The 17,840-nt window shown below is 43.6% G+C and overlaps 1 long non-coding RNA gene across 1 annotated transcript in view; it reads left to right on the top strand.

The window, feature by feature from the left end:
* Positions 1-17,355, top strand: part of LOC137217938 (uncharacterized) — a 579,620-nt gene extending 562,265 nt beyond the window's left edge. The window contains exon 3 of the long non-coding RNA XR_010940337.1: positions 17,274-17,355. This is a non-coding gene — a long non-coding RNA (uncharacterized lncRNA). The remainder of the gene's footprint in view (positions 1-17,273) is intronic.
* Positions 17,356-17,840: the final 485 nt, after the last annotated feature.

The raw sequence follows: 17,840 nt of genomic DNA, 5'->3' as shown, positions 1-17,840 counted from the left end.
TCCATTTTTCGCTTTCTGTGATATTGAACTTGTACCGTAAATGAGGTTCCTGTAAACAGAGCCGTCCCAAATTTTGGGGTGGCTGTGTCTTTTTGATTTTAATTTCCCTAAGCTATAGGACCATAAGTGGAAGTGCTCTAGGCTCTGTTGCTTTGTTTTTTAGATGTTTCAGGAAACACCATACACTTCTCCAGAGTGGCTGTTGGCAATTTACATCCCGCCCATCAGCCTAACTAGGCTCCCAGTTCTCCATGGCCTGTCCTGCCTTTCTGGGTTTTACACTTTTTTCAGATGGCCCTTCTGACCGGGGGGCAGTGAGAGTTCATTGTAGTGCAGATTTCCTTTGCAAGCTTGCTTGGTTGGCCAAAAAGCGCGTATGCGTTTTTTCCTGAATATATTCAGGAAAAAACGCATACGCGCTTTTTGGCCAAGTGCATCATTGTGGACGTTCTGCCTCTTATCCTATGCTTTACATGCAATTCCAGTCTACCTCCTGAAATCGGTTTCCTGCAATTCTGCCCCGCTTTCAAGTCCTCTTGGCAGCCTTACTTCAATATATTTTTGGACGATAGCTGTCATTTATAACTCTGCAGGTTTGTGAATTACAGTGCCCCTGAGCTCCTTTCTTCAACTCGTTTTCTTGTGAGCTGGCCGCAACACTGCAGGATTGCTTCAGGCCCTAGTGTGGTACTGGCATGGCACGCTGAGCCTTTGGTTAATTCCTCTTCCTGGTGGGAAATGAGAGTTAAATTTGCCCGTCCAGACACCTCCAGCTAGTCTCTCATTGGTTCTCCCTATTCCTGTTCATTTTCTGCAGAAATTGCAAACTGGGCCAAACAGGAGGTTAAAGGCACTGACTCTCCAAGTGGGGAGAGTGTTAGTAAAGCATCTGGAATGTTGCACCCGAGTACCAGGGGACGAAAACTGAGACACATTTGAACACGTTTCCCGATCACACGTTGGATCATACTCTGGGTTCCACATGCATGTTTTAGCTGAAGGAAGAATCCCTTAAACCTGGAGAGTTGAGAACCGTGGAATGGGTACCATGCAATATGACTTCAAAGGGTCTTCATTTGCTCACCGAACCTCACCAATCCTTTCACTGCTGCGTTTATGCCGCTGTACACACGCTTGATTCTCTTTCGGAGACATATAAATCCATAGGTTTTAAGATTCTTACTAATCAGGTATATTCTTAGGCGTTTAATATGGGGTGTTGAGTCCACTTCGTTGAGCAAGCAGTAGCTCTTGTCTATTACATATTTGTCTTATGGAAAGGTATGTGTGCTAATTTCAATCTCTGGTTTTATGCAGCACCCCAACTCACCTTACCCCTTAAGCAAGCATAAGTTGGTTTTCTACATTTGAGACCCTATTCTGTTTTGTAATTCAGTTCCTGTGTAGCCAAGTTTACATTCCATGTATTAGTGATATCTTATGATGTTTCATTTTCTGTGTGACATATTTCACTTAGAATCGTCGTACCTGAATCCACTCATTATGCTGCTATGGGCCTGATGACATAGATTTCATTGCTGAGTGATATTGCATTGTACCAAAGTACCACAACTTCTTTATCCATTTTTCGCTTTCTGCGATATTGAACTTGTACCGTAAACGAGGTTCTTGTAAACCGAGCTGTCCCAAACTTTGGGGTGGCTGTGTCTTTTTGATTTTAATTTCCCTAAGCTATAGGACCATAAGTGGAAGTGCCCTAGGCTCTGTTGCTTTGTTTTTTAGATGTTTCAGGAAACACCATACACTTCTCCAGAGTGGCTGTTGGCAATTTACATCCCGCCCATCAGCATAAGAAGGCTCTCAGTTCTCCATGGCCTGTCTTGCCTTTCTGGATTTTACACTTTTTTCAGATGGCCCTTTAGACCGGGGGGCAGTGAGACTTCATTGTAGTGCAGATTTCCTTTGCAAGCTTGCTTGGGTGGCCAAAAAGGGCATATGCGTTTTTTCCTGAATATATTCAGGAAAAAAGGCATACGCGCTTTTCGGCCAAGTGCATCATTGTGGACGTTCTGCCTCTTTTCCTATGCTTTACATGCAATTCCAGTCTACCTCCTGAAATCGGTTTCCTGCAATTCTGCCCCACTTTCAAGTCCTCTTGGCAGCCTTACTTCAATATATTTTTGGACGATAGCTGTCATTTATAACTCTGCAGGTTTGTGAATTACAGTGCCCCTGAGCTCCTTTCTTCAACTCGTTTTCTTGTGAGCTGGCCGCAACACTGCAGGATTGCTTCAGGCCCTAGTGTGGTACTGGCATGGCACGCTGAGCCTTTGGTTAATTCCTCTTCCTGGTGGGAAATGAGAGTTAAATTTGCCCGTCCAGACACCTCCAGCTAGTCTCTCATTGGTTCTCCCTATTCCTGTTCATTTTCTGCAGAAATTGCAAACTGGGCCAAACAGGAGGTTAAAGGCACTGACTCTCCAAGTGGGGAGAGTGTTAGTAAAGCGTCTGGAATGTTGCACCCGAGTACCAGGGGACGAAAACTGAGACACATTTGAACACGTTTCCCGATCACACGTTGGATCATACTCTGGGTTCCACATGCATGTTTTAGCTGAAGGAAGAATCCCTTAAACCTGGAGAGTTGAGAACCGTGGAATGGGTACCATGCAATATGACTTCAAAGGGTCTTCATTTGCTCACCGAACCTCACCAATCCTTTCACTGCTGCGTTTATGCCGCTGTACACACGCTTGATTCTCTTTCGGAGACATATAAATCCATAGGTTTTAAGATTCTTACTAATCAGGTATATTCTTAGGCGTTAAATATGGGGTGTTGAGTCCACTTCGTTGAGCAAGCAGTAGCTCTTGTCTATTACATATTTGGCTTATGGAAAGGTATCTGTGCTAATTTCAATCTCTGGTTTTATGCAGCACCCCAACTCACCTTACCCCTTAAGCAAGCATAAGTTGGTTTTCTACATTTGAGACCCTATTCTGTTTTGTAATTCAGTTCCTGTGTAGCCAAGTTTACATTCCATGTATTAGTGATATCTTATGATATTTCATTTTCTGTGTGACATATTTCACTTAGAATCGTCGTACCTGAATCCACTCATTATGCTGCTATGGGCCTGATGACATAGATTTCATTGCTGAGTGATATTGCATTGTACCAAAGTACCACAACTTCTTTATCCATTTTTCGCTTTCTGTGATATTGAACTTGTACCGTAAATGAGGTTCTTGTAAACAGAGCTGTCCCAAACTTTGGGGTGGCTGTGTCTTTTTTATTTTAATTTCCCTAAGCTATAGGACCATAAGTGGAAGTGCCCTAGGCTCTGTTGCTTTGTTTTTTAGATGTTTCAGGAAACACCATACACTTCTGCAGAGTGGCTGTTGGCAATTTACATCCCACCCATCAGCATAACAAGGCTCCCAGTTCTCCATGGACTGTCCTGCCTTTCTGGATTTTACACTTTTTTCAGATGGCCCTTTTGACCGGGGGGCAGTGAGACTTCATTGTAGTGCAGATTTCCTTTGCAAGCTTGCTTGGTTGGCCAAAAAGTTCGTATGCGTTTTTTCCTGAATATATTCAGGAAAAAACGCATACGCCCTTTTTGGCCAAGTGCATCATTGTGGACGTTCTGCCTCTTTTCCTATGCTTTACATGCAATTCCAGTCTACCTCCTGAAATCGGTTTCCTGCAATTCTGCCCCGCTTTCAAGTCCTCTTGGCAGCCTTACTTCAATATATTTTTGGACGATAGCTGTCATGTATAACTCTGCAGGTTTGTGAATTACAGGGCCCCTGAGCTCCTTTCTTCAACTCGCTTTCTTGTGAGCTGGCCGCAACACCGTAGGATTGCTTCAGGCCCTAGTGTGGTTCCGGCATGGCTCGCTGAGCCTTTGGTTAATTCCTCTTCCTGGTGGGAAATGAGAGTTAAATTTGCCCGTCCAGACACCTCCAGCTAGTCTCTCATTGGTTCTCCCTATTCCTGTTCATTTTCCGCAGAAATTGCAAACTGGGCCAAACAGGAGGTTAAAGGCACTGACTCTCCAAGTGGGGAGAGTGTTAGTAAAGCGTCTGGAATGTTGCACCCGAGTACCAGGGGACGAAAACTGAGACACATTTGAACACGTTTCCCGATCACACGGTGGATCATACTCTGGGTTCCACATGCATGTTTTAGCTGAAGGAAGAATCCCTTAAACCTGGAGAGTTGAGAACCATGGAATGGGTACCATGCAATATGACTTCAAAGGGTCTGCATTTGCTCACCGAACATCACCAATCCTATCACTGCTGCGTTTATGCCGCTGTACACACGCTAGATTCTCTTTCGGAGACATATAAATCCATAGGTTTTAAGATTCTTACTAGTCAGGTATATTCTTAGGCGTTTAATATGGGGTGTTGAGTCCACTTCGTTGAGCAAGCAGTAGCTCTTGTCTATTACATATTTGGCTTATGGAAAGGTATCTGTGCTAATTTCAATCTCTGGTTTTATGCAGCACCCCAACTCACCTTTCCCCTTAAGCAAGCATAAGTTGGTTTTCTACATTTGAGACCCTGTTCTGTTTTGTAATTCAGTTCCTGTGTAGCCAAGATTACATTCCGTGTATTAGTGATATCTTATGATGTTTCTTTTTCTGTGTGACTTATTTCACTTAGAATCATCGTACCTGAATCCACTCATTATGCTGTACTGGCCTGATGACATACATTTCATTGCTGAGTGATATTGCATTGTACGTAAGTACCACAACTTCTTTATCCATTTTTCGCTTTCTGCGATATTGAACTTGTACCGTAAATGAGGTTTTTATAAACAGAGCCGTCCCAAACTTTGGGGTGGCTGTGTCTTTTTGATTTTAATTTCCCTAAGCTATAGGACCATAAGTGGAAGTGCCCTAGGCTCTGTTGCTTTGTTTTTTAGATGTTTCAGGAAACACCATACACTTCTCCAGAGTGGCTGTTGGCAATTTACATCACGCCCATTGGCATAACAAAACTCCCAGTTCTCCATGGCCTGTCCTGCCTTTCTGGATTTTACACTTTTTTCAGATGGCCCTTTTGACCGGGGAGCTGTGAGACTTCATTGTAGTGCAGATTTCCTTTGCAAGCTTGCTTGGTTGGCCAAAAAGTGCATATGCGTTTTTTCCTGAATATATTCAGGAAAAAACGCATACGCCCTTTTTGGCCAAGTGCATCATTGTGGACGTTCTGCCTCTTTTCCTATGCTTTACATGCAATTCCAGTCTACCTCCTGAAATCGGTTTCCTGCAATTCTGCCCCACTTTCAAGTCCTCTTGGCAGCCTTACTTCAATATATTTTAGGACGATAGCTTTCATTTATAACTCTGCAGGTTTGTGAATTACAGGGTCCCTGAGCTCCTTTCTTCAACTCGCTTTCTTGTGAGCTGGCCGCAACACTGCAGGATTGCTTCAGGCCCTAGTGTGGTACCGGCATGGCACGCTGAGCCTTTGGTTAATTCCTCTTCCTGGTGGGAAATGAGAGTTAAATTTGCCCGTCCAGACACCTCCAGCTAGTCTCTCATTGGTTCTCCCTATTCCTGTTCATTTTCCGCAGAAATTGCAAACTGGGCCAAACAGGAGGTTAAAGGCACTGACTCTCCAAGTGGGGAGAGTGTTAGTAAAGCGTCTGGAATGTTGCACCCGAGTACAAGGGGAAGAAACCTGAGACACATTTGAACACGTTTCCCGATCACTCGGTGGATCATAGTCTGTGTTCCACATGCATGTTTTAGCTGAAGGAAGAATCCCTTAAACCTGGAGAGTTGAGAACCATGGAATGGGTACCATGCAATATGACTTCAAAGGGTCTGCATTTGCTCACCGAACCTCACCAATCTTATCACTGCTGCGTTTATGCCGCTGTACACACACTTGATTCTCTTTCGGAGACATATAAATCCATAGGTTTTAAGATTCTTACTAGTCAGGTATATTCTTAGGCGTTTAATATGGGGTGTTGAGTCCACTTCGTTGAGCAAGCAGTAGCTCTTGTCTATTACATATTTGGCTTATGGAAAGGTATCTGTGCTAATTTCAATCTCTGGTTTTATGCAGCACCCCAACTCACCTTTCCCCTTAAGCAAGCATAAGTTGGTTTTCTACATTTGAGACCCTATTCTGTTTTGTAATTCAGTTCCTGTGTAGCCAAGTTTACATTCCGTGTATTAGTGATATCTTATGATGTTTCTTTTTCTGTGTGACTTATTTCACTTAGAATCATCGTACCTGAATCCACTCATTATGCTGCTACTGGCCTGATGACATAGATTTCATTGCTGAGTGATATTGCATTGTACGTAAGTACCACAACTTCTTTATCCATTTTTCGCTTTCTGCGATATTGAACTTGTACCGTAAACGAGGTTCTTGTAAACCGAGCTGTCCCAAACTTTGGGGTGGCTGTGTCTTTTTGATTTTAATTTCCCTAAGCTATAGGACCATAAGTGGAAGTGCCCTAGGCTCTGTTGCTTTGTTTTTTAGATGTTTCAGGAAACACCATACACTTCTCCAGAGTGGCTGTTGGCAATTTACATCCCGCCCATCAGCATAAGAAGGCTCTCAGTTCTCCATGGCCTGTCTTGCCTTTCTGGATTTTACACTTTTTTCAGATGGCCGTTTTGACCGGGGGCAGTGAGACTTCATTGTAGTGCAGATTTCCTTTGCAAGCTTGCTTGGGTGGCCAAAAAGGGCATATGCGTTTTTTCCTGAATATATTCAGGAAAAAACGCATACGCGCTTTTCGGCCAAGTGCATCATTGTGGACGTTCTGCCTCTTTTCCTATGCTTTACATGCAATTCCAGTCTACCTCCTGAAATCGGTTTCCTGCAATTCGGCCCCGCTTTCAAGTCCTCTTGGCAGCCTTACTTCAATATATTTTTGGATGATAGCTGTCATGTATAACTCTGCAGGTTTGTGAATTACAGGGACCCTGAGCTCCTTTCTTCAACTCGCTTTCTTGTGAGCTGGCCGCAACACCGCAGGATTGCTTCAGGCCCTAGTGTAGTTCCGGAATGGCTCGCTGAGCCTTTGGTTAATTCCTCTTCCTGGTGGGAAATGAGAGTTAAATTTGCCCGTCCAGACACCTCCAGCTAGTCTCTCATGTGTTCTCCCTATTCCTGTTCATTTTCCGCAGAAATTGCAAACTGGGCCAAACAGGAGGTTAAAGGCACTGACTCTCCAAGTGGGGAGAGTGTTAGTAAAGCGTCTGGAATGTTGCACCCGAGTACCAGGGGACGAAAACTGAGACACATTTGAACATGTTTCCCGATCACACGGTGGATCATACTCTGGGTTCCACATAAATGTTTTAGCTGAAAGAAGAATCCCTTAAACCTGGAGAGTTGAGACCCATGGAATGGGTACCATGCAATATGACTTCAAAGGGTCTGCATTTGCTCACCGAGCCTCACCAATCCTATCACTGCTGCGTTTATGCCGCTGTACACACACTTGATTCTCTTTCGGAGACATATAAATCCATAGGTTTTAAGATTCTTACTAATCAGGTATATTCTTAGGCGTTAAATATGGGGTGTTGAGTCCACTTCGTTGAGCAAGCAGTAGCTCTTGTCTATTACATATTTGGCTTATGGAAAGGTATCTGTGCTAATTTCAATCTCTGGTTTTATGCAGCACCCCAACTCACCTTACCCCTTAAGCAAGCATATGTTGGTTTTCTACATTTGAGACCCTATTCTGTTTTGTAATTCAGTTCCTGTGTAGCCAAGTTTACATTCCATGTATTAGTGATATCTTATGATGTTTCATTTTCTGTGTGACATATTTCACTTAGAATCGTCGTACCTGAATCCACTCATTATGCTGCTATGGGCCTGATGACATAGATTTCATTGCTGAGTGATATTGCATTGTACCAAAGTACCACAACTTCTTTATCCATTTTTCGCTTTCTGTGATATTGAACTTGTACCGTAAACGAGGTTCTTGTAAACAGAGCTGTCCCAAACTTTGGGGTGGCTGTTTCTTTTTTATTTTAATTTCCCTAAGCTATAGGACCATAAGTGGAAGTGCCCTAGGCTCTGTTGCTTTGTTTTTTATATGTTTCAGGAAACACCATACACTTCTGCAGAGTGGCTGTTGGCAATTTACATCCCGCCCATCAGCATAACAAGGCTCCCAGTTCTCCATGGACTGTCCTGCCTTTCTGGATTTTACACTTTTTTCAGATGGCCCTTTTGACCGGGGGGCAGTGAGACTTCATTGTAGTGCAGATTTCCTTTGCAAGCTTGCTTGGTTGGCCAAAAAGTTCGTATGCGTTTTTTCCTGAATATATTCAGGAAAAAACGCATACGCCCTTTTTGGCCAAGTGCATCATTGTGGACGTTCTGCCTCTTTTCCTATGCTTTACATGCAATTCCAGTCTACCTCCTGAAATCGGTTTCCTGCAATTCTGCCCCGCTTTCAAGTCCTCTTGGCAGCCTTACTTCAATATATTTTTGGACGATAGCTGTCATGTATAACTCTGCAGGTTTGTGAATTACAGGGCCCCTGAGCTCCTTTCTTCAACTCGCTTTCTTGTGAGCTGGCCGCAACACCGTAGGATTGCTTCAGGCCCTAGTGTGGTTCCGGCATGGCTCGCTGAGCCTTTGGTTAATTCCTCTTCCTGGTGGGAAATGAGAGTTAAATTTGCCCGTCCAGACACCTCCAGCTAGTCTCTCATTGGTTCTCCCTATTCCTGTTCATTTTCCGCAGAAATTGCAAACTGGGCCAAACAGGAGGTTAAAGGCACTGACTCTCCAAGTGGGGAGAGTGTTAGTAAAGCGTCTGGAATGTTGCACCCGAGTACCAGGGGACGAAAACTGAGACACATTTGAACATGTTTCCCGATCACATGGTGGATCATACTCTGGGTTCCACATGCATGTTTTAGCTGAAGGAAGAATCCCTTAAACCTGGAGAGTTGAGAACCATGGAATGGGTACCATGCAATATGACTTCAAAGGGTCTGCATTTGCTCACCGAACATCACCAATCCTATCACTGCTGCGTTTATGCCGCTGTACACACGCTAGATTCTCTTTCGGAGACATATAAATCCATAGGTTTTAAGATTCTTACTAGTCAGGTATATTCTTAGGCGTTTAATATGGGGTGTTGAGTCCACTTCGTTGAGCAAGCAGTAGCTCTTGTCTATTACATATTTGGCTTATGGAAAGGTATCTGTGCTAATTTCAATCTCTGGTTTTATGCAGCACCCCAACTCACCTTTCCCCTTAAGCAAGCATAAGTTGGTTTTCTACATTTGAGACCCTGTTCTGTTTTGTAATTCAGTTCCTGTGTAGCCAAGATTACATTCCGTGTATTAGTGATATCTTATGATGTTTCTTTTTCTGTGTGACTTATTTCACTTAGAATCATCGTACCTGAATCCACTCATTATGCTGCTACTGGCCTGATGACATAGATTTCATTGCTGAGTGATATTGCATTGTACGTAAGTACCACAACTTCTTTATCCATTTTTCGCTTTCTGCGATATTGAACTTGTACCGTAAACGAGGTTCTTGTAAACCGAGCTGTCCCAAACTTTGGGGTGGCTGTGTCTTTTTGATTTTAATTTCCCTAAGCTATAGGACCATAAGTGGAAGTGCCCTAGGCTCTGTTGCTTTGTTTTTTAGATGTTTCAGGAAACACCATACACTTCTCCAGAGTGGCTGTTGGCAATTTACATCCCGCCCATCAGCATAAGAAGGCTCTCAGTTCTCCATGGCCTGTCTTGCCTTTCTGGATTTTACACTTTTTTCAGATGGCCCTTTTGACCGGGGGCAGTGAGACTTCATTGTAGTGCAGATTTCCTTTGCAAGCTTGCTTGGGTGGCCAAAAAGGGCATATGCGTTTTTTCCTGAATATATTCAGGAAAAAACGCATACGCGCTTTTTGGCCAAGTGCATCATTGTGGACGTTCTGCCTCTTTTCCTATGCTTTACATGCAATTCCAGTCTACCTCCTGAAATCGGTTTCCTGCAATTCGGCCCCGCTTTCAAGTCCTCTTGGCAGCCTTACTTCAATATATTTTTGGATGATAGCTGTCATGTATAACTCTGCAGGTTTGTGAATTACAGGGACCCTGAGCTCCTTTCTTCAACTCGCTTTCTTGTGAGCTGGCCGCAACACCGCAGGATTGCTTCAGGCCCTAGTGTAGTTCCGGCATGGCTCGCTGAGCCTTTGGTTAATTCCTCTTCCTGGTGGGAAATGAGAGTTAAATTTGCCCGTCCAGACACCTCCAGCTAGTCTCTCATGTGTTCTCCCTATTCCTGTTCATTTTCCGCAGAAATTGCAAACTGGGCCAAACAGGAGGTTAAAGGCACTGACTCTCCAAGTGGGGAGAGTGTTAGTAAAGCGTCTGGAATGTTGCACCCGAGTACCAGGGGACGAAAACTGAGACACATTTGAACATGTTTCCCGATCACACGGTGGATCATACTCTGGGTTCCACATAAATGTTTTAGCTGAAAGAAGAATCCCTTAAACCTGGAGAGTTGAGACCCATGGAATGGGTACCATGCAATATGACTTCAAAGGGTCTGCATTTGCTCACCGAGCCTCACCAATCCTATCACTGCTGCGTTTATGCCGCTGTACACACACTTGATTCTCTTTCGGAGACATATAAATCCATAGGTTTTAAGATTCTTACTAGTCAGGTATATTCTTAGGCGTTTAATATGGGGTGTTGAGTCCACTTCGTTGAGCAAGGAGTAGCTCTTGTCTATTACATATTTGGCTTATGGAAAGGTATCTGTGTTAATTTCAATCTCTGGTTTTATGCAGCACCCCAACTCACCTTTCCCCTTAAGCAAGCATAAGTTGGTTTTCTACATTTGAGACCCTATTCTGTTTTGTAATTCAGTTCCTGTGTAGCCAAGTTTACATTCCGTGTATTAGTGATATCTTATGATGTTTCTTTTTCTGTGTGACTTGTTTCACTTAGAATCATCGTACCTGAATCCACTCATTATGCTGCTACTGGCCTGATGACATAGATTTAATTGCTGAGTGATATTGCATTGTACGTAAGTACCACAACTTCTTTATCCATTTTTCGCTTTCTGCGATATTGAACTTGTACCGTAAATGAGGTTCCTGTAAACAGAGCCGTCCCAAATTTTGGGGTGGCTGTGTCTTTTTGATTTTAATTTCCCTAAGCTATAGGACCATAAGTGGAAGTGCTCTAGGCTCTGTTGCTTTGTTTTTTAGATGTTTCAGGAAACACCATACACTTCTCCAGAGTGGCTGTTGGCAATTTACATCCCGCCCTTCAGCCTAACTAGGCTCCCAGTTCTCCATGGCCTGTCCTGCCTTTCTGGATTTTACACTTTTTTCAGATGGCCCTTTTTACCGGGGGGCAGTGAGACTTCATTGTAGTGCAGATTTCCTTTGCAAGCTTGCTTGGGTGGCCAAAAAGGGCATATGCGTTTTTTCCTGAATATATTTAGGAAAAAACGCATACGCCCTTTTTGGCCAAGTGCATCATTGTGGACGTTCTGCCTCTTTTCCTATGCTTTACATGCAATTCCAGTCTACCTCCTGAAATCGGTTTCCTGCAATTCTGCCCCGCTTTCAACTCCTCTTGGCAGCCTTACTTCAATATATTTTTGGACGATAGCTGTCATGTATAACTCTGCAGGTTTGTGAATTACAGGGTCCCTGAGCTCCTTTCTTCAACTCGATTTCTTGTGAGCTGGCCGCAACACTGCAGGATTGCTTCAGGCCCTAGTGTGGTTCCGGCATGGCTCGCTGAGCCTTTGGTTAATTCCTCTTCCTGGTGGGAAATGAGAGTTAAATTTGCCCGTCCAGACACCTCCAGCTAGTCTCTCATTGGTTCTCCCTATTCCTGTTCATTTTCTGCAGAAATTGCAAACTGGGCCCAACAGCAGGTTAAAGGCACTGACTCTCCAAGTGGGGAGAGTGTTAGTAAAGCGTCTGGAATGTTGCACCCGAGTACCAGGGGACGAAAACTGAGACACATTTGAACATGTTTCCCGATCACACGGTGGATCATACTCTGGGTTCCACATGCATGTTTTTGCTGAAGGAAGAATCCCTTAAACCTGGAGAGTTGAGAACCATGGAATGGGTACCATGCAATATGACTTCAAAGGGTCTGCATTTGCTCACCGAACCTCACCAATCCTATCACTGCTGCATTTATGCCGCTGTACACACGCTTGATTCTCTTTCGGAGACATATAAATCCATAGGTTTTAAGATTCTTACTAGTCAGGTATATTCTTAGGCGTTTAATATGGGGTGTTGAGTCCACTTCGTTGAGCAAGCAGTAGCTCTTGTCTATTACATATTTGTCTTATGGAAAGGTATCTGTGCTAATTTCAATCTCTGGTTTTATGCAGCACCCCAACTCACCTTTCCCCTTAAGCAAGCATAAGTTGGTTTTCTACATTTGAGACCCTATTCTGTTTTGTAATTCAGTTCTTGTGTAGCCAAGTTTACATTCCGTGTATTAGTGATATCTTATGATGTTTCTTTTTCTGTGTGACATATTTCACTTAGAATCATAGTACCTGAATCCACTCATTATGCTGCTACTGGCCTGATGACATAGATTTCATTGCTGAGTGATATTGCATTGTACGTAAGTACCACAACTTCTTTATCCATTTTTCGCTTTCTGCGATATTGAACTTGTACCGTAAACGAGGTTCTTGTAAACAGAGCTGTCCCAAACTTTGGGGTGGCTGTGTCTTTTTGATTTTAATTTCCCTAAGATATAGGACCATAAGTGGAAGTGCCCTAGGCTCTGTTGCTTTGTTTTTTAGATGTTTCAGGAAACACCATACACTTCTCCAGAGTGGCTGTTGGCAATTTACATCCCGCCCATCAGCATAAGAAGGCTCCCAGTTCTCCATGGCCTGTCTTGCCTTTCTGGATTTTACACTTTTTTCAGATGGCCCTTTTGACCGGGGGGAAGTGAGACTTCATTGTAGTGCAGATTTCCTTTGCAAGCTTGCTTGGGTGGCCAAAAAGGGCATATGCGTTTTTTCCTGAATATATTCAGGAAAAAACGCATACGCGCTTTCTGGCCAAGTGCATCATTGTGGACGTTCTGCCTCTTTTCCTATGCTTTACATGCAATTCCAGTCTACCTCCTGAAATCGGTTTCCTGCAATTCTGCCCCGCTTTCAAGTCCTCTTGGCAGCCTTACTTCAATATATTTTTGGACGATAGCTGTCATGTATAACTCTGCAGGTTTGTGAATTACAGGGCCCCTGAGCTCCTTTCTTCAACTCGTTTTCTTGTGAGCTGGCCGCAACACCGCAGGATTGCTTCAGGCCCTAGTGTGGTTCCGGCATGGCTCGCTGAGCCTTTGGTTAATTCCTCTTCCTGGTGGGAAATGAGAGTTAAATTTGCCCGTCCAGACACCTCCAGCTAGTCTCTCATTGGTTCTCCCTATTCCTGTTCATTTTCCGCTGAAATTGCAAACTGGGCCAAACAGGAGGTTAAAGGCACTGACTCTCCAAGTGGGGAGAGTGTTAGTAAAGCTTCTGGAATGTTGCACCCCAGTACCAGGGGACGAAAACTGAGACACATTTGAACATGTTTCCCGATCACACGGTGGATCATACTCTGGGTTCCACATGCATGTTTTAGCTGAAGGAAGAATCCCTTAAACCTGGAGAGTTGAGAACCATGGAATGGGTACCATGCAATATGACTTCAAAGGGTCTGCATTTGCTCACCGAACCTCACCAATCCTATCACTGCTGCGTTTATGCCGCTGTACACACACTTGATTCTCTTTCGGAGACATATGAATCCATAGGTTTTAAGATTCTTACTAATCAGGTATATTCTTAGGCGTTTAATATGGGGTGTTGAGTCCACTTCGTTGAGCAAGCAGTAGCTCTTGTCTATTACATATTTGTATTATGGAAATGTATCTGTGCTAATTTCAATCTCTGGTTTTATGCAGCACCCCAACTCACCTTTCCCCTTAAGCAAGCATAAGTTGGTTTTCTACATTTGAGACCCTATTTTGTTTTGTAATTCAGTTCCTGTGTAGCCAAGTTTACATTCCGTGTATTAGTGATATCTTATGATGTTTCTTTTTCTGTGTGACATATTTCACTTACAATCATCGTACCTGAATCCACTCATTATGCTGCTATGGGCCTGATGACATAGATTTAATTGCTGAGTGATATTGCATTGTACGTTAGTACCACAACTTCTTTATCCATTTTTCGCTTTCTGTGATATTGAACTTGTACCGTAAATGAGGTTCCTGTAAACAGAGCCGTCCCAAACTTTGGGGTGGCTGTGTCTTTTTGATTTTAATTTCCCTAATCTATAGTTCCAAAAATGGAAGTGCCCTAGGCTCTGTTGCTTTGTTTTTTAGATGTTTCAGGAAACACCATACACTTCTGCAGAGTGGCTGTTGGCAATTTACATCCCGCCCATCAGCCTAACTAGGCTCCCAGTTCTCCATGGCCTGTCCTGCCTTTCTGGGTTTTACACTTTTTTCAGATGGCCCTTCTGACCGGGGGGCAGTGAGACTTCATTGCAGTGCAGATTTCATTTGCAAGCTTGCTTCGTTGGCCAAAAAGGGCGTATGCGTTTTTTCCTGAATATATTCAGGAAAAAACGCATACGCCCTTTTTGTCCAAGTGCATCATTGTGGACGTTCTGCCTCTTTTCCTATGCTTTACATGCAATTCCAGTCTACCTCCTGAAATCGGTTTCCTGCAATTCTGCCCCGCTTTCAAGTCCTCTTGGCAGCCTTACTTCAATATATTTTTGGACGATAGCTGTCATGTATAACTCTGCAGGTTTGTGAATTACAGGGCCCCTGAGCTCCTTTCTTCAACTCGCTTTCTTGTGAGCTGGCCGCAACACCGTAGGATTGCTTCAGGCCCTAGTGTGGTTCCGGCATGGCTCGCTGAGCCTTTGGTTAATTCCTCTTCCTGGTGGGAAATGAGAGTTAAATTTGCCCGTCCAGACACCTCCAGCTAGTCTCTCATTGGTTCTCCCTATTCCTGTTCATTTTCCGCAGAAATTGCAAACTGGGCCAAACAGGAGGTTAAAGGCACTGACTCTCCAAGTGGGGAGAGTGTTAGTAAAGCGTCTGGAATGTTGCACCCGAGTACCAGGGGACGAAAACTGAGACACATTTGAACATGTTTCCCGATCACATGGTGGATCATACTCTGGGTTCCACATGCATGTTTTAGCTGAAGGAAGAATCCCTTAAACCTGGAGAGTTGAGAACCATGGAATGGGTACCATGCAATATGACTACAAAGGGTCTGCATTTGCTCACCGAACATCACCAATCCTTTCACTGCTACGTTTATGCCACTGTACACACGCTTGATTCTCTTTCGGAGACATATAAATCCATAGGTTTTAAGATTCTTACTAGTCAGGTATATTCGTAGGCGTTTAATATGGGGTGTTGAGTCCACTTCGTTGAGCAAGGAGTAGCTCTTGTCTATTACATATTTGGCTTATGGAAAGGTATCTGTGTTAATTTCAATCTCTGGTTTTATGCAGCACCCCAACTCACCTTTCCCCTTAAGCAAGCATAAGTTGGTTTTCTACATTTGAGACACTATTCTGTTTTGTAATTCAGTTCCTGTGTAGCCAAGTTTACATTCCATGTATTAGTGATATCTTATGATGTTTCTTTTTCTGTGTGACTTATTTCACTTAGAATCATCGTACCTGAATCCACTCATTATGCTGCTACTGGCCTGATGACATACATTTCATTGCTGAGTGATATTGCATTGTACGTAAGTACCACAACTTCTTTATCCATTTTTCGCTTTCTGCGATATTGAACTTGTACCGTAAAAGAGCTTCTTGTAAACAGAGCCGTCCCATACTTTGGGGTGGCTGTGTCTTTTTGATTTTAATTTCCCTAAGCTATAGGACCATAAGTGGAAGTGCCCTAGGCTCTGTTGCTTTGTTTTTTAGATGTTTCAGGAAACACCATACACTTCTCCAGAGTGGCTGTTGGCAATTTACATCCCGCCCATCAGCATAACAAGGCTCCCAGTTCTCCATGGCCTGTCCTGCCTTTCTGGGTTTTACACTTTTTTCAGATGGCCCTTCTGACCAGGGGGCAGTGAGACTTCATTGTAGTGCAGATTTCCTTTGCAAGCTTGCTTGGTTGGCCAAAAAGTGCGTATGCGTTTTTTCCTGAATATATTCAGGAAAAAACGCTACGCCCTTTTTGGCCAAGTGCATCATTGTGGACGTTCTGCCTCTTTTCCTATGCTTTACATGCAATTCCAGTCTACCTCCTGAAATCGGTTTCCTGCAATTCTGCCCCGCTTTCAAGTCCTCTTGGCAGCCTTACTTCAATATATTTTTGGACGATAGCTGTCATGTATAACTCTGTAGGTTTGTGAATTACAGGGTCCCTGAGCTCCTTTCTTCAACTCGATTTCTTGTGAGCTGGCCGCAACACCGCAGGATTGCTTCAGGCCCTAGTGTGGTTCCGGCATGGCTCGCTGAGCCTTTGGTTAATTCCTCTTCTTGGTGGGAAATGAGAGTTAAATTTACCCATCCAGACACCTCCAGTTAGTCTCTCATTGGTTCTCCCTATTCCTGTTCATTTTCCGCAGAAATTGCAAACTGGGCCAAACAGGAGGTTAAAGGCACTGACTTTCCAAGTGGGGAGAGTGTTAGTAAAGCGTTTGGAATGTTACACCCGAGTACCATGGGACGAAAACTGAGACACATTTGAACACATTTCCCGATCACACGGTGGATCATACTCTGGGTTCCACATGCATGTTTTAGCTGAAGGAAGAATCCCTTAAACATGGAGAGTTGAGAACCATGGAATGGGTACCATGCAATATGACTTCAAAGGGTCTGCATTTGCTCACCGAACCTCACCAATCCTATCACTGCTGCGTTTATGCCGCTGTACACACACTTGATTCTCTTTCGGAGACATATAAATCCATAGGTTTTAAGATTCTTACTAGTCAGGTATATCCTTAGGCGTTTAATATGGGGTGTTGAGTCCACTTCGTTGAGCAAGCAGTAGCTCTTGTCTATTACATATTTGGCTTATGGAAAGGTATCTGTGCTAATTTCAATCTCTGGTTTTATGCAGCACCCCAACTCACCTTTCCCCTTAAGCAAGCATAAGTTGGTTTTCTACATTTGAGACCCTATTCTGTTTTGTAATTCAGTTCCTGTGTAGCCAAGTTTACATTCCGTGTATTAGTGATATCTTATGATGTTTCTTTTTCTGTGTGACATATTTCACTTAGAATCATCATACCTGAATCCACTCATTATGCTGCTATGGGCCTGATGACATAGATTTCATTGCTGAGTGATATTGCATTGTACGTTAGTACCACAACTTCTTTATCCATTTTTCGCTTTCTGTGATATTGAACTTGTACCGTAAATGAGGTTCCTGTAAACAGAGCCGTCCCAAATTTTGGGGTGGCTGTGTCTTTTTGATTTTAATTTCCCTAAGCTATAGGACCATAAGTGGAAGTGCCCTAGGCTCTGTTGCTTTGTTTTTTAGATGTTTCAGGAAACACCATACACTTCTCCAGAGTGGCTGTTGGCAATTTACATCCCGCCCATCAGCCTAACTAGGCTCCCAGTTCTCCATGGCCTGTCTTGCCTTTCTGGGTTTTACACTTTTTTCAGATGGCCCTTCTGACCGGGGGGCAGTGAGAGTTCATTGTAGTGCAGATTTCCTTTGCAAGCTTGCTTGGTTGGCCAAAAAGTGCGTATGCGTTTTTTCCTGAATATATTCAGGAAAAAACACATACGCGCTTTTTGGCCAAGTGCATCATTGTGGACGTTCTGCCTCTTATCCT

This window comes from Pseudorca crassidens (assembly GCF_039906515.1).
Source record: "Pseudorca crassidens isolate mPseCra1 chromosome 1 unlocalized genomic scaffold, mPseCra1.hap1 SUPER_1_unloc_6, whole genome shotgun sequence".
NCBI classification, from domain to species: Eukaryota; Metazoa; Chordata; class Mammalia; order Artiodactyla; family Delphinidae; genus Pseudorca; species Pseudorca crassidens.
The sequence above is the reverse complement of the archived record's forward strand: the minus strand, read 5'-3'. Positions and strand labels throughout refer to the sequence as shown.